A 25,941-nucleotide genomic window follows, 5' to 3' on the forward strand; every position below is an offset into this window, starting at 1 on the left:
GGCACAGTTCATCATGAAGGAGCAACTGAAGCATTGGCAGGGGTAGCTACAGTAGGAGAAAAATTAAAATACTGTGACAGGGTCAGGCCAGATGGCTATAGGAGAGTAATTTTTTTTGAAGCAAAAAAAGGTATTTTTTATTTGCATAACACACTTACAAAACAAAACAACAGCATATGCAATGTGTAACACAGCAACCAATCACAATTGTTTTCTCATTAACTTCAGGGGAGGGAAGTGTTCAAACTTGCCTGGGCCCAGAGCAAGGGGGCTTCATCGACTCTCAAGGTCTGCCACCCCCTCGAGTTACCTGGCGCCATGCTCAAGTGTCACCAACAATTCCCTCCTCTGAAAGCACCCAACAAAAGGGGCAGGCTGTGGGGTGGACAACCCGGGGAGGGGGGGCATGTGCACCCACGTGTGAAAGGACCCCTTTAAGGTGGTGGTGTCCGCAGCAGCAATGGCTGGGGCTGGGGTCCCTTACTCTCTCCCCCAATCAAAGGGTCAAAACAAAGGGAGCTGGATGGGGACACCGAGCAGAGAGCCTCGGACAGTGCCCACCACTCCTCAAAAGCATCAAGGGAGTCGGTGGATGCCGCCCAGAGGAACTCCGTCCGGATATGTGAACGGACCGAGGATCGGAAAACGGCCCCACAGTCACAGAAAACTCCATCGGCCAACCTCCTCTCTCTGGTTTTATAGATGGCCATTTTAGCCAGGGCCAGGAGGAGGTTAACTAGGAGATCCCGCGACTTTGTGAGGCCATGGATGGGGAGTGCATAAATAAAAAGGTGAGGGGAAAAATGCAACCAAAAACGTAATAAAAGATTTCTGAGGAGCCGGAACAGGGGCTGCAGCTTGGCGCACTCCAAACATACGTGTGCCAGGGTTTCCTTCCCACCGCAAAAGGGACAAGTACCTGGGATGGGGTTGAACCGCGCCAAGTATGTGCCCGTGGTCACAGCTCCATGAAGGAGCCACCAACTGATGTCCCCGATGGGCCTCAGAACCAAGATGGAATATAAGCTGGCCCACCGGGGCTGCTCACCCTCCAAAGGTGGCAGAAGGTCTCGCCAATTTGTGTCGGGGCGGGACACTAGGGTGAGGGCATGAAGGGTGTGGAGCACGAGTGTGTATAGATGTTTCCTTGGCGCGGTTTGGAAGCATACCGGCTGCAGTTCATGCAGCCAGCTCACCGTAAAGGGGTGAGGGGGTCGATTGGATCTACGGGGCAGGGGTCCAATTGTAAGGTCTGGTGGGCCTGGGGTAGAGGGTGGGCGGGGCGTGCCCTCAAGCAGGACCCAATCGAGGTAAGCTCTAGCAGCGGGCGGCAAAGCGGCCTTCACCTCCTGAAGTACGCGCCAGGGGGTACCGAGGTCTGGAGAGCCCCATGCGCCGAGCGAGCGTCAGGGGATCCAGCCAGTCTCCCCGGTCACAGTCCAGGAGGTCTCTGACTCTCGTGACTTCTGCCAGGATCAAGCTCTGGCGCACCGAGCAGGACTGCACCACCTGCACACGGAGCTGGGGGTTGTGTAGCAGGGGCTCCGCGAGATCTGCCACCTCAGTGGCCGCCATGGACCTGGTCGTTAAAAACAGTTTCCAAGTCTGGAGGAGGTCCTGGTAGAAGACCGGCAGCCCGGAGAGGTCCAGCGGAAGACCTCCCGGACAGAGATAAAAGAGCTGCCGGTCATATCAGAGACCTCGGATGCGGCGAAGGATGGCGTGCGCCAGTATGCTCCATGCCGAACTGCCTGCACCATAAAAGGAGCCTCTGTAGGGCCTGGAGGTGGAAGACGCAGACCTGAGTGTGCAGGCACTTCAGGCCCTGTCCTCCTTCCTTCAGGGGTAGATGAAGAACCCCTACAGGGGCCCAGTGCATTCCTGACCAAAAGAACCCCAGAATCGATGTCCGGAGGTTGGTCAGGAAACCCAGGGCCGGGACCAGGGTGTTGAGCCAGTACCAGAGCTTGGACAGGACAAGTTGATTAAGCACCAGCGCTCTCCCACGAAGGGAGAGACATCGGAGTAGTCCCATCCATTTCCAGAGCTGCTCTATCACCCCGCCCTCTAAATTTTCCCAGTTCCCCCGTGGAGAGGGATGCATGGCAGAAAGGTAAACACTGAGGTAGAGCAGCGGACCCGCGCTCCACCGGATGGTCTGAAGCGAGAGTGGGAGGGAGCTCGCCTGCCGCCAGTCTCCTACCACCAAGCCAGAGCTCTTGACCCAGTTGACCCGGGCAGAGGAGGCTGCTGAATAGATGGCTTGGTAAGCCTCCACCCGCGCCAAGTCGCCTGGGTCCTGGACTACGAGGAGCACGTCATCAGCGTACACCGACAGGACCAGCCGCAGCTCTGGCTCCTGCAGCACCAATCCTACCAACCTGTGGAGGAGGCAGAGGAAGGGCTCAATCACCAGAGCATACAGCTGGCCCGAGAGGGGGCACCCCTCCTGTACTCCTCACCCGAAGCTGACCGGTTCGGTCAGGGTCCAGTTGAGCTTAAGCAGATGCTCTGCGGAGGCGTACAGCGCCCGGAGAAAACCCACAAACTGGGGTCCGAAGACAAACACCTGCAGAGTGCTCAGGAGGTACCCGTGGTCCACCCTATCGAACGCCTTCTCCTGATCTAAGGACAGGAGGGCGAACGACAGACCGTTTCTACGCCCGAGTTCCAAAAGGTCCCGAACCAAAAATAGGTTATCAAAGATACTGCGGTCCGGGTCAGTGTAGGTCTGGTCCACCAGCACAGACCCTAGCCACAGCAAGATTGCTTTCGCTACGATTTTGTAGTCCATGCTGAGAAGCGAGATGGGACGCCAATTTCGTAAATTGCGGAGGTCCCCCTTCTTCGGCAATAAGGTGAGCACAGCTCACCTGCACGAAAGAGGGAGGACCCCGCTCTGCAAAGATTCGGCCCAGACGGTGACTAGGTCTGGGCCAAGGACGTCCCAAAACACACGGTAGAACTCCACGGTCAGCCCGTCCATGCCTGGAGACTTGTTAGTAGGCATACAACAGAGGGCTTCCGAGAACTCGGCCAGAGTGAGAGGCAACTCTAGCCGGTCTCGGTCGCTCGTGCTGACCGTAGGGAGCTCCTCCCAGAGCACTCTGCAAGCGCCAGGGTCAGTCGGATCCGGGGAGAAAAGACTTGCATAGAAGACTCAGGCCCTCCCGCACATCTCCACCGGTTCCGTGAGGAGGGTGCCGTCTTCTGCCAGGAGGCAGGTGATGTGTTTCTTGGTCCCCCTCGTTTTCTCCAGAGCATAGAAGAAGTGGGAGCCGTGATCCATCTCCCGAAGGAGGCGGATGCGGGATCGAACAAAGGTGCCCTGGGCCCGATGGTCCTTGAGGGCCCGGAGCTCCTCCCGCTTCTCCCGGCACGCTCCACAGAGGAGCGGGTACTCGGGGCTGGTGGCCAGACGCCTCTCCAGCTCTAAGACCTCCCATTCCAACTGCTCTATCGCAGCATTTCTCCGTCGGCTGGTGCCCCGGGTGTAGTCGTGGCAGAAAAGCCGGGCGCGCACCTTCCCCAGGTCCCACCATCGCTGCGCCGAGGGATAGGCATGCTGCTGCCCTCGCCAGGCCAGCCAGAATTCCCGGAAGGACGTCACGAAGCCCTCATCCTCCAACAGGCTGTTGTTAAAATGCCAATAGGCCGGCCCCGGCCTCTCCGCACAGAGGGAGGCTGTCATGGTGGCTAGGTGATGGTCAGAAAATGGGGCCAGCCGAATGCTGGAGGAGTGGGCTCGTGAGAGATGGAAGCGTGATAAATAAATGCGGTCCAACCAGGAGTGGCTTGACTGATGGGCCTCCACCCAGACAAAGGTGAACGTGGAAGTGTCATCCGGGTGATGGTCACGCCAGATGTCCACTAGGGAGTGGTGTTCGACTATCTCCCGGAGGGTGTTCGCGGCGGCCAGGCTCTGCTCGGTCCCTGAGTGGTCCTGCTCCTCAAGGGTGCTATTAAAATCCCCTCCCAGGACCAGGGACTCCTGAGAATCTAAGGTGCCGAGGAAGGCAGACGCCCGCTGATAGAATTGCAGCCGCTCCGGGCCCGATGTCGAGGCATAAACGTTAACGAGGTTAACCACAAGCCCCTCCATATGGACCTGGAGATGTAGCAGGCGACCTGGCACAGCCTCGGCGACCCGTAGCACCTTGGGCTGTAGGTCGGGGGAGAAAAGGGTCGCCACTCCAGCCTGTTGAACCGTGGCATGGCTAAAGTAGACCCTGTCCCCCCACTCCAGCCGCCAACTGTCTTCGGCAGTTGGATCCGTATGGGTCTCCTGCAGGAAAACCACAGAATACCCTCCCTCCCGAAGGAAGGAGAGCACCTGGGACCTGCGGAGAGCCATCCTATAACCCTGGGTGTTCGACGTTGTGATGGTGAGAGGTGTCATGGGGAGGGCTGGGGGGGATCCTCACTGGCAGGGACACTCGCATCTCCCAGCAGGCCGCGCAGCATTCCGTGACCCATCCCGTAGGTGAGTAATTGTTCACGGAAGACGCGGACCCGCCAGTAGGCCGCAGCATCCTGCTTCCCCGTCCCTTTACCTTCCCCCATGAGGGCCCTTGTGGCCCGGAGGATTTGAGAAAAGTCCCCCATCGCTGGAGGGCAAGTTGTACCTTGTTGCGGGAGCCACGGACATCCTCTAAAAACTTCCGCAGCTCTCCTCGCAGCTCATGGGGGGGTGGGGTTACGGTTTCCCGGTTGTTCCCTGGCGGGGTCCTTGGTACAGCCCCGTGGTCCACTAAAACGGACAAGCAGGGTGCGGACCCTCGATGCGGACCTACCTGAAAGGGGGTTCCAAAGAGGATGGCTCTAGACTGTTCTCAATGGTAGCAGATGACAGAACTAGGAGTAATGGTCTCAAGTTGCAGTGGGAGAGGTTTAGATTGGATATTAGGAAAAACTTTTTCACTAAGAGGGTGGTGAAACCCTGGAATGCGTTACCTAGGGAGGTGGTAGAATCTCCTTCCTTAGAGGTTTTTAAGGTCAGGCTTGACAAAGCCCTGGCTGGGATGATTTAACTGGGAATTGGTCCTGCTTCAAGCAGGGGGTTGGACTAGATGACCTTCTGGGGTCCCTTCCAACCCTGATATTCTATGATTCTATGATTCTATGATGGGGTGCCTAATGGGCTGGAGCTTCTAGGCCCGCCTCAAGCTCTGGGGCGATAGGGGACGGTGGAGGGAAAATAGCAGCTCCTAATGGGTCGGGTCAGGAGAACACAAAGGCTGCTCCCTGGGGGTCATCAGTTGGGAAAGGGAAGGAAACAGCCACGGGGGCGGCAATGACATTGCAGGAGGTAAATTGGATAGGGGTAGGAGCGGGGGCAGGGGCAGAGGCGAGGTTCTGGGTTTTGGGAGGCAAGCAGCTGGATGGTGGCACCTCCCAATCAGACTCGAGGATTAAGGGGGTGGGGAGGGAGCTCTCAGTGACACTGGGCGCGCGCTCTATGGTGGATTTAGCAGCCACAGCATCAGGAGATGGATTATCTTCTGTAGGGCCCCTGCCCAGGAAGGAAGTCGATTGCTCCGCACCAACAGGGGGTGCCTCTGGCGACTCGTGTCCCGTCCACGTGGCACCGGCTGTCACCTGAGTAGGCTCGGTGGTCATCAGCGGGGTGCCATCAGTGGCCAGATCGATGGAGGAGTCCTCGGAGGTGGGAGTGGAAGCAGCAGTTATGGGGAGGGAGCATGGGGAAAAGAGGGGTGGAGTGAGGTCGCCCAGATCGAGGTTTGCTGGCAAAAGGTCATCCTCCCCCTGGGCGACCGGGGTCAGATCTAAGGCCTCAATCTCTTCGAACATGGAAGAGAGGACACTTTCCGCCGCCCCAGGGCTCTCCCCGCTGGCACCCGCCACGACGGTTGCCTCAGGGTTCACGGGGCCTTCGGGTAGCGTCAGGACAGAAGGGGCTTCCTCAAGGGTCTCGGAGGGGAGGGTCTCCTGTGGAGGGGAGACACTACCCTCCAGTGCTGCCACGTCTTTCCCGGCTGATACCGGTGGATGGGATGCACTCATGGGAAAAGCGGAAGCTTTGGCATCGGTGCCCCTCTTCCTGGTCTTCCGGGGGGCCTCCACCTCGGGTAGATGAGGCGGAGCTTGAGCCTTCCGCTTGCCTCACTTCCCTTGGACTAGGGCCCAGCCCTCCATGGCATCATCTGGGGGCTGGTTAGCAGGGGTCATGTCAGGGGGTAAAGGTGATGGCTCGGGGACTTGGGGGGTTTGGGAACGGTGGGGCAGCATAAGGGAGGGAGGATTCTCCCTGGAGAAGGCTCTCTCCCATGCCTGGTGGTATCTCTGCCACACCCTCCTCCATAGGCCCCGCTAGATTGTCAGCAGTGAGGGCGGGGCTCTCCTGCTCGTCTGGGTGTTGTAGGGGAGGTGCCCTTTGGGCCTGAGTGGGAGTAGTGGTGGTCCGAACAGGAGCGGGGGCGGGTTCGGGCGGCCAGGGGCATCGGCAATGATGGGGCTGATGTCCTGCCGGGTCTCGGGGATCCCAGGTGCCCCTCCTTGCTGGGCTAAGGGGCAGTCCCTCCGGACATGCCCCGACACCTGGCAGAGGTAGCACTGGGCTTCCCCCGTGGAAAAGTACACCCAGTAACGGTGCCACTCCGTCACGCACCGCCGGCGGCAGTAAAAGTTGCACTTGCCGGCGGAAGGAAAAGATGTGACGGAGGGTGGGGTCCTTGCAGCCCAACGGGAGAGGGCTGATAACAGAAACAGGTTAGCAGCAGTGGGGGTGGCGCCTGCCATGGAGGGCCCAGTGGTTTTAGCGGGGCCCTTCCCCTTCTTTGTGCCCTGGCCTTTCCCGCCAGCTAGGGGGGGCTTCCCTAGAGTCTGGGGAGGTGATGGGCATGGCAGCGGCGGAGGTCACCCTGGTGCCCTCCATTGCCGATGCCCCAGCAGGGGCGGTGGCAGGTGGTTAACAGGAGTTGGGGTCAGGTAGAAAGGGACAAGCTGTGGGGTGGACAATTCAGGGTGGGGGACACATGAACCACCGTACGCTTGTCCAGAGAGTCCTGTTTGGTTGGCTGGTGCTTCTGGCCCACACAGTGGAATCAGGGCAAGCAACTGAGTCCAGAGGCAGATGTTAAACAGCCAGCAAAGATGGCGGAGTGGGGGGGGTGAAGATCGTAGTGTGGGGGTTGGGAGGACACAGATGGATCTGGGGGCAGCTCTGTGCCACACCCCCTGTGTCCCTACAAACACAGTTAAGACACAGTCAAGGCCTCCCCCCACACGAGAGCACAGTTCGAAAGTTACTCAGTCTTAGGCCCCCTCCATGGCGATTCGTAGATTCCCCGGGCGGTGTTCCTCCTGTGGACAGCTTTTTCTCTGTCTGTTCTGGGCTTTCTTTTTTGCAGAAACACCATTTCAGAAATGCCAGAGCAAGTGATAAGAGTCCTCTAGACTGGAGACGGGTCCGCAGACAAACAGCAAGCGGCTGGATCTGGGGGCTGGGTCCTTCCACTCCCTCCCTCCGGGGAGCGGGTCAGCAGGCCACCCCCCTCAGGGAGGGGTTTCCAGCTGGAGCAGCAGGAGGAGAAGAAGGGGGGAGAGCGTCTGGCCCAGTCGGGGGGGGGAAGTCGAAAGCAGGGGCAAACAGCAAGGAAAGCCCAGGCCAGAGGGCAGCAAGCAGGAGCTATATTAGCCCCAGGCTAAGTAGGTCCCTTTTCCCTGGGTAAGGTAACAGGGAAGGTTTTTGTTTTGTTTTGTTTTTTTCATGTTTTTGTATATTTATTTCTACAACCATGATGGCTAAAAAAAACAGTATTTCGTTTCAAACAAAATTGTACAATTAGGAACCACTGAATGTTCCCCACAACACACAGTTTTTTAACAGTTGTAACTTCTCTTCTTCCCCCTCACCTACTATTAAGGATAGATTGCACAAAGAAGAATTTCTCCGATAGATAGCAGTACATGAAGCTGTAACAATCTGCTCATCGAAGGCAGATATATTAGCCCCAGGTTAAGTAGGTCCCTTGTCCCTGGGTAAGGTAACAGGGAAGGTTCCAGAACAATCATGAACCTTCTGGAGACAATTAAGATAGACAGGCTGATTGGATGCACATGTTCTAATCAAGAATCTGCTAGAATCAATTAAGGCAGGCTAATCAGGGCACCTGGGTTTAAAAAGGAGCTCACTTCAGTTTGTGGTGTGTGTGAGGAGCTGGGAGCAAGAGGCACTAGGTGCTGAGAGTGAGAACATGGACTGTTGGAGCACTGAGGTGTACAAGCATTATCAGACAACAGGAGGAAGGTCCTGTGGTGAGGATAAAGAAAGTGTTGGGAGGAGGCCATGGGGAAGTAGCCCAGGGAGTTGTAGCTGTCACACAGCTGTTCCAGGAGGCACTCGAGACAGCTGCATTCCACAGGACCCTGGGCTGGAACCCAGAGTAGAGGGCAGGCTTGGGTTCCCCCCAACTCCTGGTCAGACACAGGAGTCATCGACCTGGACTGTGAATTCAGAAAAACGGCCAAGCTGAGGGCTGCCATAAAGCTCCAAGGCAAGCAAATACACCAAGAAGTGCAAGACCCACCAAGGTAGAGCAGGAACTTTGTCACAATACATAAAAAAAGAACCACATGTTTGTATGTATATGTACAGATAGTTAGTAGGTTGAAGACCATAAGAGTAATGGGAGAGTGAGAATGGAAAGGATACCTAATGAATTCCCTCTTCTACACCTATACTGTTGCAGAGTCTACATTTGCTCTGTTGCTCCCATAGGAGAAGGGGAGGAATGGACCCCGCTTGGACTTTTATAAATGTCCTTTTATTTTGTTGCTCTTTTCCTTTCTCGATACTGGGCCACTTACTCTCTGCTGCTCCAAATATGAGCGAGGTGCAGCAGAAAGCAAGATGCTGTCATGAGGCCAGTTGCAGCTCGCTGATTCTCAGCCATGCTGCAGTTTAGAGCAACTCAAGGGCTGCTCTGAACTGTGCCAGCTGGCTATGGCCATCTAGGGCTGCTCTAAACTGCACCCAGGCTGAGAATCTGGCTCTATGACAATAAGCTATATATAAGCTGTAAAACCTTAAGCTTATGCCAATAGGGGAAGTTGGAGTCGGCTTCTTGCTGCCTGCCTAACTTCTGCCAGGGGCATGTGTTAAGGAAAAGAAAGCCAGAACTGGCACTCTGGGCCTGTCACTGTTCACTGCACCTGAGCTCAGGGCTTGAGCCAGTTACGTTTTTGATGTCATGTGTCTCCAATCCTGATGGCTTAAAGCAGATGCATACTGTTTCTTTACCTTTTATTCCTTATATTATTACCCAAAGAATCACACTTCATTCTCAAATAGTCTGTCCCTGCTACTACATATACTTTCAAAATACAGCACCAGCCTTACACCTCTTCTTCCCTTTCTATCCAGAAGGATTTTCTAGCTATTTATAACTGTCAATTGCTTGAAATGTGGTTTTCTAAAAGAAGTGCTGACATCTTCCCTACTGTAGAGTAGTGTTTCATTAGCACTGATTGTATTTAAATGGCTAGTGTGCTTTAAAGCTCATGCAATTATTAAGATGTTACTTCACTTTCTCTTTCTTAGACTACAGGAAGAAAGAGACATTTTAGCCATTCATTACAGTAAGTTGCTTCCATCTGACTCAAATTTATGAAACATAAGGACTGAACTGAAAGGCTGCCTGGCTCTTTAGGTTTAGAGCTGGATTTTGGATGGGGTAATGCAAAAAATGCAGTCTACTCCAAATTCTTATTAGAATGATCTGTAAGCATCTGTGCATTAAGTTTTTCTTAGAATGAAAGCTCATGTATTCACTTAAATCTCATTTTCAATATTAGCTACAATATTGTCTACACTGTGACATTGTCAACTTTTAAAAGCTCCCCCACCCCCACAAAAGACAAAAGTTTTGCCAATGCAAGTGGCAGTGTGAACACAAAAGTGCCGACAAAATACCAACAGAGCGTTCACACACGCTGACTTTTAGCGACAAGGCTGTGTCAACACAGCCTTGTCGCTAAAAGCTGCGTAGTGTAGACAAGCCCTGTGTATTAAGGTTTTTTGGTTGCCTCTAGGATTAATAGAGGGTATTACTTTCTAAAAAAAAAAAAAGAAAAAAAAACCTATTTCAGAGAAATAATCTCCAGCCATCTGTCCATATTTGCCAGATACAGTTAGTCACCATTCAAAATATTAAAGATGACAATCACAATAGCAGAACATTCAAAAATTTTACTTTTAGAACAAGATTCAGGTCTGTTTTAAAAAAAATAGCTCAGTCTCTCCTCATTAATAAGCATGAGGCACATTAGTGCTAGAAAATGTTGCAAGTCCTGCTAGGAGCCTACATGGCTCATTAGCTTCTCATAAGTTATTTTATCTTACGGGGAGTATATAAGACAACTCTAGCAAGACAATGTTCTGCTTTAAAAAAGTGCATAGAAAGACATTTAATATATTTTAGATATTGCATTTAATTTGTTTAGCTGTGTAGATGGTTGTCAAAAATCCTACTAGAATAAACACAAGCCATGTATTCTATTGTCTTTTGAAACTCGCTCATGCCTGCAGCGGAGACAAGGTGAGTGAGAAAATATCTTTTATTGGACCAACTTCTGTTGATGAGAGAGACAGACCTGAAGAAGAGTTCTGTTTAGCTTGAAAGCTTGTCTCTTTCACCAGAAAAAGCTGGTCCAATAAGAGATATTACCTTACCCACCTTCTTTCTGTAATATCCTGGGACAAACATGGCTACAACACTACCGCCTGCAGTATGTATAGTCAGTGAGGCATGTGCAAGATGGATTGTGCATCTCATTAGGAGCAACTTTACATGTCTTCAGAACTAAATACTAGTCTTGTCACATTGACCAGTTTGCATCCTTCCATAAATGCAATTGCTTGTGCTGCTTCCAAAGCAGTTCTTGTATGGCACATTCTCAGTTGGGTACCTTTCAAACAGAGTAATCTGACTGCTGAGAGTTAGATTAATAAAACTAATGTTTAGAGACCTGCTAAAATAAAAAGTCAATGATTTCAGCTCTTTGAACATTAATATTTCAGATAAATGTACGTCCACAACAGGGAAAAGGGTGTTGAAACAGTGTGGGGATATATCTACGTCAAATGTGAACTCCATGTTTGGTGAAGCTCATTTTTGTTTCAGGGGCTCTACTTTGTACTGTAACCTTCATTTTGGAGGTGTCCTGGATGTTGCATTGCAACCTCGTTTGTGGATTCTTTAGAGCACCCATTTTGTAGCAGGGGCTTGCTACCTAATGGAAACACTATGTCCGAGAAGATGACAGAGCCATCGATGTTGAATGTCTCCCCTTCTGGAAAATAAGTTTTCAATGGGGAGGGCCATTAAGAACATAAAAACGGCCATCCTGGGTCAGACCAATGGTCCATCTAGCCCAGTATCCTATCTTCTGACAGTGGCCAGTGCCAGGTGCTTCAGAGGGAATGAACAGAAAATCATCCAGTAAGCCATCCCCTGTCATCCACTCTCAGCTTCTGGCAATCAGAGGCGAGGGACACCCAGAGCATGGGGTTGCATCCTGACCATCTTGGCTAATAGCCATTGATGGACCCATCCTCTATAAACTGATCTAATTCTTTCTTGGGCCACATTATAGTTTTGGCCTTCACAACATTCCCTGGCAACGAGTTCCACACACTGTGAGTTGTGTGAAGAAATACTTCCTTCTGTTTGTTTTAAACCTGCTGCCTATTAGAAGCACATGATCCAGAGATGAGGTCCACTCACAGACAGGGGTCTATCCAGAGGGTAGATGGGGCAAGGCTGTGACAAATATTACTTCAGACTTTGTTGGAGAATTAACAGGTGTCTCAGCTAAAGGAAAGCTTGCAATATTTTTTCTGCTTTCCTTCTGGGTTAACAATCCAGCTACTCTCTACCAATGTTTCCACGGGATAAAATGGATAAACTTCCATTGTTTATCTTGTGCCCTATAGTGTTACAGTGCTGGCTCTGGAGGGCATAGCGGGAAATGGCAGTGGTAGATTGCCGAGCTGTGCAAAAGTACAACAGCAACTGGAGTTGGTGAGCATACAGCCCAGGTGGACATTTTGGCTTGAGGGATGGATAAGACAAATAAAGAGAGGGAACTGCTTTCATATGTAGAAAAAATAGCCTACTTTCAGGGCACCAACTTGGCAGCAGGGGGAAAGCTACATACACATACTCTCACTCACTCCCATTGACCTAGCAGACTAAAAATGTTAATATAGCTGTAGTCATTTGGGCAGTGGTGGCAGAGGATAGTCACCCCAAGTACAAACTCTCTGGACTCCACAGTACGTTCTTAGGGCAGCTACCTTGTGCCACTGATAACTGCTGCCCATGCCACTGTATCTACACTAAAAGAAAAGGAGTACTTGTGGCACCTTAGAGACTAACCAATTTATTTGAGCATGAGCTTTCGTGAGCTACAGCTCACTTCATCAGATGCATACTGTGGAAACTGCAGAAGACATTATATACACAGAGACCATGAAACAATACCTCCTCCCACCCCACTGTCCTGCTGGTAATAGCTTATCCAAAGTGATCATCAAGTTGGGCCATTTCCAGCACAAATCCAGGTTCTCTCACCCCCCTCCCCCACCACACACACACACACAAACTCACTCTCCTGCTGGTAATAGCTCATCCAAACTCACCACTCTCCTTACAATGTGCATGATAATCAGGGTGGGCCATTTCCAGCATAAATCCAAGTTTAACCAGAACATCGGGGGGGGGGGGGTAGAAAAAAACAAGGGGAAATAGGCTACCTTGCATAATGACTTAGCCACTCCCAATCTCTATTTAAGCCTAAATTAATAGTATCCAATTTGCAAATGAATTCCAATTCAGCAGTTTCTCGCTGGAGTCTGAATTTGAAGTTTTTTTGTTGTAAGATAGCGACCTTCATGTCTGTGATTGCGTGACCAGAGAGATTGAAGTGTTCTCTGACTGGTTTATGAATGTTATAATTCTTGACATCTGATTTGTGTTCATTTATTCTTTTACGTAGAGATTGTCCAGTTTGACCAATGTACATGGCAGAGGGGCATTGCTGGCACATGATGGCATATATCACATTGGTGGATGTGCAGGTGAACGAGCCTCTGATAGTGTGGCTGATGTTATTAGGCCCTTTGATGGTGTCCCCTGAATAGATATGTGGGCACAGTTGGCAACAGGCTTTGTTGCAAGGATAGGTTCCTGGGTTAGTGGTTCTGTTGTGTGGTATGTGGTTATTGGTGAGTATTTGCTTCAGGTTGGGCGGCTGTCTGTAGGCAAGGACTGGCCTGTCTCCCAAGATTTGTGAGAGTGTTGGGTCATCCTTCAGGATAGGTTGTAGATCCTTAATAATGCGTTGGAGGGGTTTTAGTTGGGGGCTGAAGGTGACGGCTAGTGGCGTTCTGTTATTTTCTTTGTTAGGCCTGTCCTGTAGTAGGTGACTTCTGGGAACTCTTCTGGCTCTATCAATCTGTTTCTTCACTTCTGCAGGTGGGTATTGTAGTTGTAAGAATGCTTAATAGAGACCTTGTAGGTGTTTGTCTCTGTCTGAGGGGTTGGAGCAAATGCGGTTGTATCGCAGAGCTTGGCTGTAGACGATGGATCGTGTGGTGTGGTCAGGGTAAAAGCTGGAGGCATGTAGGTAGGAATAGCGGTCAGTAGGTTTCCGGTATAGGGTGGTGTTTATGTGACCATTGTTTATTAGCACTGTAGTGTCCAGGAAGTGCATCTCTTGTGTGGACTGGACCAGGCTGAGGTTGATGGTGGGATGGAAATTGTTGAAATCATGGTGGAATTACTCAAGGGCTTCTTTTCCATAGGTCCAGATGATGAAGATGTCATCAATATAGCGCAAGTAGAGTAGGGGCGTTAGGGGACAAGAGCTGAGGAAGCGTTGTTCTAAGTCAGCCATAAAAATGTTGGCATACTGTGGGGCCATGCGGGTACCCATAGCAGTGCCGCTGATCTGAACGTATACATTGTCCCCAAATGTAAAATCTACACTATTATTTTTAGTGTGCTACCTCCATGATAGCTAGCATGAGCATGTCTATGAGAGCTGGGAATTTACACCCCTAGCTCCAAGTGTAGACATAACCTTAATGTCCCTTCTAATACCCTCCGGGAGGGGGGGGTGTTGGGGGAAACAAAAAAAAAACCCCACACCACCACTCATTACAAAAAACACTTAGCTCATTTCTAGTACAGATGTCTACACTGCAATTAAAACCCCATGGCTGACCCATATCCGCTGACTTGGGCTCTGGAGCTCTTTAATTGCAAGGTAGATGTTCAGGCTCTGGCTAGACCCCACACTCAGACCCCACAAAGGGAGGGATCCAGATCTCAGGCTCCAGCCAGAACCCAAACATCCACACAGCAATAAAAAACAGTTCGTTAGCCCAAGTCAGCTGACAGGGACCAGCTGCGGGTTTTTAATTACAATGTAGATATACCCTGAGAATCTCACCATCAGAGATACACCACCTTTCTCTCTGGATATCAAGCATAAGGGACATGGCAGGATGACTGCTGGAGAAATTCTAAAGGACAACTTCTGCATATGAAATAGGTCTGAGCTGCAAAGTTCAGATCTAGATCTGGGCCTAGACTTAGAATCATAGAATATCAGGGTTGGAAGAGACCTCAGGAGGCCATCTAATCCAGCCTCCTGCTCAAAGGGACTTCAAGTGCCTGAGTTCAGTTTATTATAGACATCAGCTGTAAAAGCCATTCTAACTTCAGAAGAGTTTGGATCCAGGCATTTTGGTCTCACTATTCTGTGCTTCACAGCTGGTAGGAGGGAGGGAAGAAGCAGGGCACAGTTTTTCTCTTTTGTGTTGCCATTCAGTAATCTTTATGCTCACACCTTGGTTTTACTATGCCTAAAACAGGACAGTATCCTACTTGTATTATAGTTTGCTGAAGAGGAAATCAAACAGGAGATATTTTAAATTACATTTGGCTGGACTCATTTACATGAAATAAGACCCAAATTTTCACCCAAAATTTTAAACAAGTTATTTCTGAGATTCAAAAAGTTTAAGTAGTTCCCCCACTCCCTATGTTTATGCATGCACAAACTACAAAGCCAAGAGGTTCAGACAAACAACTAGGTGATGAATAGAAAATAATCAAACCATGGAGTCTTTTGAAGCTTATTAATTTAAAATCAGGTTATGAAAAAACACTTGAAAACATGACTCTTCTTTAGAATTGTGGTTAAATTTAGCAGTATACCATGTATAATATAATACAAAACATCAGGATTACTTTGCATGAAATTTAAGGATCCTTCCTTTTTTCTGAGATTGTGTTGAAAGCCAAGTTTCAGAAGTCGCCCTACTTAAACCCAGTTCACATAAGGGTAGCCTACTTGCATCTGATTACTTCTCCAAAGTAGCACACACAAAACAAGAATCTTAAAAGAAAAAGCACTGAATAGGAAAATGATTCTCTTGCTTGGAAAATTATTCCCGTGGCTTGCACAGTATTAGGGCAGCAATGTTACCATTTGACATTGAATACAAAATGAGAGTAAAAGCCTTTGTTACTATAGTATATGTATATTTAAGGGACTCGATGTGGATTTTTGGAGAGGTGCAGCTCTCTTTTCTTCTTCTCTTCCATTACTGCAATTTGACTGTGCTGGGTTCCTGGAGAAAAGAGAAACATGAACGTCCAGATTCCCAGTCAATGTAAATTGGAACTTAGGAAAGTTCAACTAGATAGAGTACACTCTCGCTAGAACACACTTCTTTATTACAAACTTTTGCCTATAATGAATCCGGACCCTGGATCCCAATAACAGTTGGCAGGGGGGTGGGGGGGAGAGGGAGAAAGGATGTTGCACATGTGTGCACAATTTTTATCCACTGAAGCTGGAACCCTGCTGCTGTGGGGGCTGACAGTGCGGAGGTCACCTAAAAATCACCCTCTGTGACCAACTTGTAGCCTTAGTTATTATAATTATTAATAAAGCTAACACCTTTATCCAAAGCCACCTCATTAACTTACTCCAGCAGTTTATGGTCCATTTTGATTGCCCTTTGCTATAACAAACCCCTGGCAATAAAAGAAGAAAAGGTTTGGATCCCAACAGATTCATTATAGCGAAGGTGTACTGAACAAAGAAACTTGCAGAAGCAGAAACTCTAAAAATTAGCCCAAACTTTATGAAACACTTCACCCTGATGGGGTTTGCCCCATAACAGCCATTGCAGCTCAAGAAGCCCTTAAAAATATTGAAATAATCTCCCGTAAAAGAGATCTGCACTTTCCAGGCTTGTGAAAGAACAAGTAGGAGGCCTCCACATTCTGTAGATTGGTGCAAAGACTCAGGGTCCTATGCAACTCATCACTAATCTCATAATGATCAAGTAGCATTAATGGCAAAGATGGTTTCATCTGCAGATAATGAAATTTTGCCCCTTCCTCCTGGATGAAGATTTGTCCACAGCTATCTACTCATTTGTCACCGCCACACTACATTATTGGAATTCACTGCACCTAGGACTGAAGCTGGATGCAATGCAGAGACTCCAGCTGGTGCAGCGTGAAGTTATTTGCATTCTCAATGGGACAAGCCATGACATGTCATCTATATGCTCCAATGCCTCCATTGGCTCTCAGCCCACTTCCATTACCAGTTTAAGGCCTGGGTCCTCTTCATCTAAGCTATCAATGGATCAGGACCAAGCAAAATCGATGACCATGGTTCCAACCATGACCCAGCAAGGTCATAAAATACTAGGGGGAGGGTTAAACCAAATAACCCCAAACTTTTCAGCTCAAAGCCAAAACAAAGAGTTCAATATTTTCCTTACCACAAAAAACCAACCAATCCAACAAAATGTTGCTTTTTAACAAAAAGAAAGCAATTGTTTCCCTAGGAAAGCAGATACTTAACATGAATATTTTTACATGTTTGCTTAGTTTTGATGAAAAATTTTCTATCAGCCCTAATAAATACAGCTGTCAAAGCCCATGAGGGAAAACATTCCGGGACAAGACATTCAGAGGAACATCCAGAGACTAACAGACTAAGCCAGAATCTGACCACCTTCAAAATAACTTGGAAGTTCCGTCTCTTTTACAAAGCATTTCCACCATAACAGAATGGTGAGTTTAAGAAAAAAAAAAAAAAGTAGATGTCTTCCCCAAGCAGTCTCTTGTAACCAGGAATGGGAGAGACAGGGAGGACATTCTGTGAAGTCTTCTTGGGCCTTACCACGAAGATTTAATTTACCTGTAAAAAAAGACCCACAAAACTTCAATACAACCGTGATGATTGCTACAGAAAACTTTTAGATAGATTTCCTATCAGTATTTCTGACCATTACAAATGCCTTTCTATTTCTTATAAGTCCTTGATGTTCAGGGAAAAACCCCTTACAAAGCTGATAATAAATTAATAAAATTACAGTGGTGTATTTCTGTTTCAGACTACATAAGAGGCCAGATTTAGTCCCCATTTAGTAAAGTGTCAACCCAGAGTAACTGGGCCCAAATCTGATCTCATTTATACCAATGTAGTTCCTCCATGGCTGTATCCTGATTTACACATGAGATCAAAATCTGGGTGCTAATGTATAATGTATTCAGGCTTTTCAAAGAAAGAATAAAGGAACAAAGAAAGGACTAGATATTAGTATTCCAAATGGGATTTTGTTGTTGACTGATAAAGCAAAGTGTATTCTTGTTAGGTAATTGGCTATAGTGAGTATAGACCCGATTAAATTGTAGTGTTTGACGGAGCATCTGTAATAAATAGGATATAACAAACACCGTACACCAGTGCACAGGAACAAGAGCTTTTGTCCAAAGCAAACCACCTCATAGCAAGCATTAAACTTTAGAGAAGAAACCAAATATCTGACACAAACATCCATATTCAGTCACTGAGCTGCTGTGTGATTACTCAAATCAAACTAAAAACTAGAGAAATGGCACCTCCATATTAACACAGTTTAGCCAAATCAATCTCCACTGTCACTGAAAACTCCAACAAAGTCACTTAGGGCCAGATTTTTTAAAACTTGTTAGGTACCTAGGTGCTTTTCAAAGCCCCATTAGAAACCTATTTGCATCTTTGGATACCTAATGAGCTTTGACAATGTGGCACCCTTATCTGGTTCCCATGTACAATTGTTTTTTTAATTACAAATCTGACTAAAAAGTAAAGGCCTGTTCAGATTTCCCTGCAAGGAGTGCTCTGAGGAGAGGCCACAAGAGGTGCCTTCACCAGGTAGGGCTTCATCTTGCAAGGCGCTCTATCTCCAGACCAGTAAAGCACAGAAGCATGTGCTCAACTTTAAGCACTTGAATATTTCCACTGAAATGGGATGAGACAGGTGCTTCAAGTTAACCAGGTGGTTCATGACCAGAGTGCTGAGCACCTTGCAAGATCAAATCCCAGTACACTTCTGCAGGAGGTAGCCAAGATTTGGTGGCTTGAGTCCCCAGAATGCTAGTGCTTTTATTACTCTAGAATCCCAAAGGGGGATTTCTAAATGAAAGCTCAGACTTAAAGGCCAGAAGGGGCTATTACAATCATCTAGTCAGACCTGCTGCATAACACAGGCCATACAATTTCACCCAATGATTCCTTCACTAAGCTCAGTCAGGTGATGGCCCATGCTCACACTGCACACCAGCTGGCCTTAAGATGCAGCACCAGCTCTGCCTGTTAAAAGTTGTTCCCACTCCTCTGTGCCTCTGAATGAACTAAGCCAAACTCTGTTCTCAGTTATACGGGGCATGCACCAGGAGAGCTCTAGTGAAGCCAGGAAGTTATTTCAGATGGAATTGCAGAGTTAACAGAGCAGAATTTGGTACAATTCCTGTAGCTCTACCACTTTCCAGCACAACTCAAGCTTCTCGAGCAACAGAGTCTAAAATTTTTACATGACACAAGTTAATTCACGCAAGCGACAAACCAGTAAAATAGGCTATTCACACTTTTTTTTTTTTTACTTGCTCTCTCTCATTCTCCAGCACTGTATCACACTGAAATTGAATGGTCCCAGCCAATCAGATTGCAGACGCACAGTCCAATATCTGACTCACAATATGTGGGAGGTTTTAGTAACCAGTCAGTATTCAGATTCCTACACTCTGGTTGGTTTTAACACTCAGATTTCAGCATTTGTGCTATTCCCAACTACCTCAGTTTAGCCCCCAGTTAAAACAAGCAAACATTTTAGAGTCAATTATAGTAGATCTGATGGAGTAATTAAGACTGACTGTATGCAACTACTGTATTGTAAAAGATTATACTATTGTTCATTTCAAGGTATGTTTACATATGCATTTGGGAAACAATAGGGAAAAAAGCAAAGAAAACCCTATTTCTCACATATTTTGGTATTAAGGCTGCCATTTTCAAAACTGCCTAAAGGATTAAAGAAGAAGGAGGTGTCTAAGTCTTGTATGTGGCTTTGAAAATCTGATTCTAGGAGCTTTAATCATCAGTGTTGTTCTGGTAGGACTAGATTTTCTGATCTGTGTTTGGTGGAGTCATATTCCATAAATTGAGACAAATTTATTTTCAGCCAAGCTGTTTCACTAGCCCAGGACACAATTTTTACAAAGTGGCCTATTGCCCAGCCTGCGGAGTCAGCTGGCTTGACTAGGGGTTATAAGTGACACCTCACAAAGTTGTGTGGCATTGTGTGGGGAGAGGAGTCCATCCACTGTGCCCCCTGGAACAATCATGCCCAAATATGAGCAGATGAAGACATGACTTCTTTATCTGAAAAACAAGTTGCTTAAGATTAATCTAGAGAAAAATAAATCTGGAAGCCATTTTTTAAGCAGAAAGCAAATATGTATGAAGCTGGCATAACTCCAATATGGCAAGGTGATTTTGTTCACATCTTCCACATAAACACTACATTTAACTTTCAGGTTGAGAAAAGGCAAGAGAAGAGTCAGCCAACAAGCCTCATCGAGAAGTTCATCCCAGTCTCTCACAGCACACACATCCCAAATGTGGATCCTTCTAGTCTGCCTGCTACTTTCTCTATGATAGGACCAAATGGTTGTGGTCATTCACTTCTTCAATCCTCTTTGGGTCAGCTTTGTCAGTTCGCTAAGCCCCTTTCTAAAAGAGGTTTCTGCTCATACATCATCACTCTGGGAAAAAGCCTGATCTTAGTCTCCATCCCTCATTCTCTGCAGATTTCACTTCCGTCTTGCACATGCCAGGCAAAAGACAAAGGGCCCAATTTTCAATTGAAGTAAATTGGCTTAACTGCATTGATTATAATGGAGCTACACCAATTTACACCCTGCCTTTAGCAGGCATATTTGTGTAGCGTTCTTGTGCTCCATGTCTACAATTCTCCTTTTCTGGCTGCTGAATCTTGCTAAAGCTGGTTACATATGAATCAATTAAAGCAACATATAGTATTTACACTATTTTTGCCTCACTCCCACCCCCTATTTCTCTCATCTAACAATGTCTTCTGAAGTCTGAACTACTTAGAGTGTGACACTTCTAGTTCTCTGTTGCACTGCTTCTCACTGTCTTCACCATTCTTTCACACTAAGCCTCACCATGTAATGTAGTTAAAAAAAAAAAAATTGACCATAGGATGTTCCCCCCTCCCTTCTTACTTCTGCTCACAAAGCTTCTCCGACGTCTCTGCTCTGGAAACTTCTAACTATCTGTAAATAAGGCTGGTAACCTAGCAACATCAAGTGAACATGTTTTCCCTGCTGAATTTCACTGGGCACAATCAGATCAGCTTGTTCTATTTTGTGAAGCTTTAGACACGGTCTTCCAGGTACAGATACATATATTTCACATACTTTAGCATCACTCTCAATTTAAAACACTTTCACAGATTCTTTTAGCTCCTTAGGGGTGACGTGGGGCTTTCCCAGGAGCCCTGGGCAAAGATGTAAAGAGCAGCCCAGGATGCAGATTTTTACTCCTGGGTTCCCCTTGCTTCAAGTGGAAGTGCACTGACTCATCTCTATACCTAGTGCAGCATAAATGCCCTGGAGCATTGATCCACTATGTTGCCAGTGCCTTTGGGGGGTGGACAAAGACAAGGCTCCACCCATTCCCTGCCCCATCCCACCCACAGGCGTGAAGCAGGTGTGGCACCTCTGAGGAGACTATATCTCCCCCAGGTTGCCACCCACATTATTAGGTAGCCGATGCAAGGGTGTGTGTGTGTGAGAAAGGGTCCACTCCCCACCTCTGCCACCTAGTGGTCAGGCAAGGGAGCAGAAGGCACTCTTCTATCTTGGCACCACCTGCTGACAGATTGTCCCTGCCCTACAGTGGTCTGCCCCCTTCTGTGACTCAGCCCTCCAGATGGGTCACAAGTTGTTTCCACCCTTTCTGGAATTTGGGAGCAAGCCTCCCGGTCTGAGTGAACAGATTCAGGCTAGCAGGGCTTACACTAGTACTCCTTGGGCTTCAGAACCTGAGCTCCAGTTCAAGCCAGGACTTCAAAGAGCTGCCCACACAGCTATTTTTAGGGCAGTGGTATGAGCCCGGCTAGCCTGAGTCTGTTGATCCAGGCTGAGACACTCAAGCTAAAATATTGCAGAGACATATCCAAAGCATTCCACAAAGGCTAGTTAAACTTCACCAAGCCAGAATCAGGACGCCCTGATCAAGGTCTTGATAGTCCTGGCTGTCTGGTAGCAGGTATAGGTTTTTCACCACCAGCCCTGTCAGGGGGTGGGTAGAGGATACCTAGCACACCCTCTCCAGCAGATTCTAATCCACATCCCAAAGGTACATAGTTGAGTCCTGCACCCGGGATCACTTCCTACTAGCCTCTCCACACAACAGGAAACAGCAAAGACATAACAAAATAAATCAAATAATAAGTCTCCAACCTTTCAAATGCCCAGCATCCTTTGCCCTCAGCAGGTTGGGTAGACCATTAAGAAGCAGAAACTCCAGCAATTAGGCCTCTCATAGTACTCTTTTTGCAGAGCTTCAGAGTATAGATCCATTCACCTCCACTAGCTACTTGCAAGTAAGCTACTCTGGTCACTTTTTAAGCTCCTCCTCCAGCTTGTGCATGCATTTCAGGTGTAATGGGGTGGAGCTACCTTGACCCAAAGGTTCCTTAACTGCTTCCTCTCCAGTGTGGGGCTTTGTACACCTCATCCCAGGGTGCCTTATATCTATTCATTCCTCTGTGGAGCAGTGCAAAGTGAGCCACAGGTGCTTTCTTTGCAGATTACCTCTTTCATACCAGAATGATATCTAAACAAAGTTCTCCATCTGTACCATACTATATGCAGCCTGTTGGCTTGCCAGCCTTTGAATGGTTTTATTTTGTGTGGGAACAGAAACATTACAAAACTTTCCAGATGCTGAATCACTGTACCTCACAAAAGGGACTCTTTGTCCTGCATTTTTAATTAACCTTTTTTAGACTGACCAAGTTTGATTGGGTGATGAACGAGTTATTCCAACATAATGGAATCACAGGATAGAGTCTGATTCCAAACACAAAAATAGCTCTGGCATCTTTCTCCCTTCTCACTGATTAGTCGGTAGGCAGCAAGAAATCAGCCTTTGTTTAGCCTTTGCAAGCCTGAGCAGTTTTTATTTAGGGAAGTGGTATGTCTTTTTTTCAGATTAATGCAGCAACAAAAATAAGAGATTAGTCATGAGGGTGAACCTGGGAAAACCCACTCAGTATCCAGTAAGATTTAAGGAAATGGAGAAGCTGACTATAGACATTTTGAAATAGCTCTATCCTGAGTTATATATTAATATAACTTTTTTCATACAATTTTAAGAAAGCCCAAATTCTACTCTCAGTTTTCACCGCTAGAAACACTGATCAATGACCTGAGTCAAGGAACCATGTTTAAACTCATTGTATACTCAGTTCTGGCTGACCAATTTGGACAGGTCAGAACTAGGACAGAGAATGATTTATAATCCCAACTATACTGTTGTTTGGCCTTGTCTGCACTGTTTAAAGCAAGTCTGAGTCAGCTTCCTTAACCTGGTGCACAGACCGATGTGGATGTGAATTGGGATCATAGATTATAGAAATGAGAAACAAATGCATTCATTCTCTAGGTTCTAATTCCAGGTTCTGGGAACTAAAAATCTTTGTGCCATAAATAATTGTATTTGTTTGTCACTCTTTGCTGTCCAAAGCTTTCTGTTCAGTAAAATCATTGCTTGCCACACTGGAACAAAGACCTGAGCAACAGAATGATGGGACATCCCTGTTTACTGGGATTGTTCCAATTTGGAGTCACTGTGGTATCCTTCCTGGTTTTGTGGATATCAAGGTTTTGATCCAGTTGCAGTGAAACCATAGGCTATCTGGCCACCCAACAAGCCATCCACCTCTTTCCTCTCTCCGTTTTGCAAAGCATTATTACCACTAGCCATCTCTCCTCCCAACAGCTACCTTTCATGCTGTCTGCCACCATCCAGCTGCTAACTGAAAGTCATGCCTGCTTCCAGCTACAGCTGAGGGAAGCTAAGATGAGAGCTATGATAGGAGGGCTATAGCAATGGTAGCTCCTTGCCCAGTGGGAAGGGAATTTAGGGGCCTGTGAAAAGCTTAATGGCAAGGGAAGACCAGGGAAGGGAGAGTGGAGAGGTGGAATAGGATGAATGCTGAAGCCTAGAGAGGGTTAATGGGGGGAGAATACAAGACCTGGGGTGGAAGGAGGTCTCTGGTGGGCAGTGAAGCATAGGAGAGTAGACCTTAGGAAGCAAAGATAGATGAAAGGACTGGAAATACAAGCAGGCAGAGACAGAGAACATAGACAGAAAGAGAGGAACGAGAAATAAGGTAGAACTTGCAGCTAGGCAAGAGAGGAAAATGGAGAGAGATAAAGCACAAAAATGGAGCAGGGACCATAGGCATGGGCGGCACGTGAACTGCTGGCTGGGGGAGGCTAGCCCCCAAGCCCACCCCTTCTGTACATGCGCACACACTCCGCTGAAGCTCAGAGCCGCGCCCCCCCCCTCCAGGCTAGCACACCCATCACAGGAGCACAGGGAGGGTGGGTGATGCAGCCCCAACCCCCCGAGCCCTGAAGCACTGGGAGGGGAGGCGGTGCGGCCCCAGCCTCCGCAGCCCCAGAGCATTGGGAGGATGGGCGACATGGCCCCAGCACCAGTCTCAGCCTGAGCCCTTGCTAGGACCACAGCACAGGGACAGGGGAACTAGCAGGAGGGGCTGGGGGCAGAGCATGGGCGGGGCCATGCCTGGCTGTTTGGGGAGGCACAGCCTCCCCCAGCCTATGATACCCATCTCCCATGCCTATAGGTCAACAGAGTAAAAATATATTACAAAGTGGAAGGAAAGCAACTGCAGGGAGGAAGTGGAAGTGTAAAGAAATTAAAAATGTTATGAACGGTGTGGGATGGGGGAAGGAAAACAGGACCAGGAAAAAGTGATAACATAGCCAGTTATTTGTTGCCCTCTCCTTTTACCATTCTTTCACACTAGGCCTCACCATGTAATGTAGTTAAAAAAAAAATCAACCTTAGGATGTTCCCCCCTCCCTTCTTTCTTCTGCTCACAAAGCTTCTCCGACGTCTCTGCTCTGGAAACTTCTAACTATCTGTAAATAAGGCTGGTAACCTAGCAACATCAAGTGAACATGTTTTCCCTGCTGAATTTCACTGGGCACAATCAGATCAGCTTGTTCTATTTTGTGAAGCTTTAGACACGGTCTTCCAGGTACAGATACATATATTTCACATACTTTAGCATCACTCTCAATTTAAAACACTTTCACAGATTCTTTTAGCTCCTTAGGGGTGACGTGGGGCTTTCCCAGGAGCCCTGGGCAAAGATGTAAAGAGCAGCCCAGGATGCAGATTTTTACTCCTGGGTTCCCCTTGCTTCAAGTGGAAGTGCACTGACTCATCTCTATACCTAGTGCAGCATAAATGCCCTGGAGCATTGATCCACTATGTTGCCAGTGCCTTTGGGGGGTGGACAAAGACAAGGCTCCACCCATTCCCTGCCCCATCCCACCCACAGGCGTGAAGCAGGTGTGGCACCTCTGAGGAGACTATATCTCCCCCAGGTTGCCACCCACATTATTAGGTAGCCGATGCAAGGGTGTGTGTGTGTGAGAAAGGGTCCACTCCCCACCTCTGCCACCTAGTGGTCAGGCAAGGGAGCAGAAGGCACTCTTCTATCTTGGCACCACCTGTTGACAGATTGTCCCTGCCCTACAGTGGTCTGCCCCCTTCTGTGACTCAGCCCTCCAGATGGGTCACAAGTTGTTTCCACCCTTTCTGGAATTTGGGAGCAAGCCTCCCGGTCTGAGTGGACAGATTCAGGCTAGCAGGGCTTACACTAGTCTTCCTTGGGCTTCAGAACCTGAGCTCCAGTTCTGTTGCCCTCTCCTTTTAAAATCAGTCTTTCCAATTCCAAATATTGAATATGTTCACTGCCCTGAAGTCATGGGGGAGCTGTATCTTCTAAAATCCACTGAGCAGCCTCCTTAAAACCAGCCTCCTTAAGAGCTGTCTGCTGTGCAGAGGAGTCATTCCTTTAGAAACAGGGAAGTGTCACGACATCTAATGAGGACTGTTATTTTCTTTCTGTAACTGCAGAGAGCTGGATATCATTTCCATATAAACTCAGAAAGATATGGCTGGGAATACAGAGTGGGGAAGACATAAAGACAATGAAACCTGTTTGCACTTTTACAAAAAATTCCATGTGCTAAACAAAGAATGACCTAAATTAGGTCCACATTGTGGGTGCAGAGGCTAAGTGATGTGCTGAGGCTGAAAAACCAAGTTCCACGGATTCCAGTATTAGGAGTGGGTGGAACTCAGTGGGTGTTATGTTCAACAGTATCTCAAGCCTAACCTATTAATACTTATAATGAAAAGTATTCAAGGAAACTGCAAACACCTGACAAGGAAAAATCAGATAGATTCAGTCTGGGGACTAAAGAG

The 25,941-nt window shown here is 47.9% G+C and overlaps 1 long non-coding RNA gene across 1 annotated transcript in view; it reads right to left on the minus strand.

Moving 5' to 3' along the window:
- The window catches only part of LOC311519797, a 176,309-nt gene extending 154,310 nt beyond the window's left edge, over positions 1–21,999 (minus strand). Inside the window, exon 1 of the long non-coding RNA XR_014711382.1 lies at positions 21,870–21,999. This is a non-coding gene — a long non-coding RNA (uncharacterized lncRNA). The remainder of the gene's footprint in view (positions 1–21,869) is intronic.
- Between the last annotated feature and the right edge of the window lie 3,942 nt (positions 22,000–25,941).

The sequence above is a fragment of the Lepidochelys olivacea genome (assembly GCF_965140295.1).
Source record: "Lepidochelys olivacea isolate rLepOli2 genome assembly, chromosome: 4".
Taxonomy (NCBI): Eukaryota; Metazoa; Chordata; order Testudines; family Cheloniidae; genus Lepidochelys; species Lepidochelys olivacea.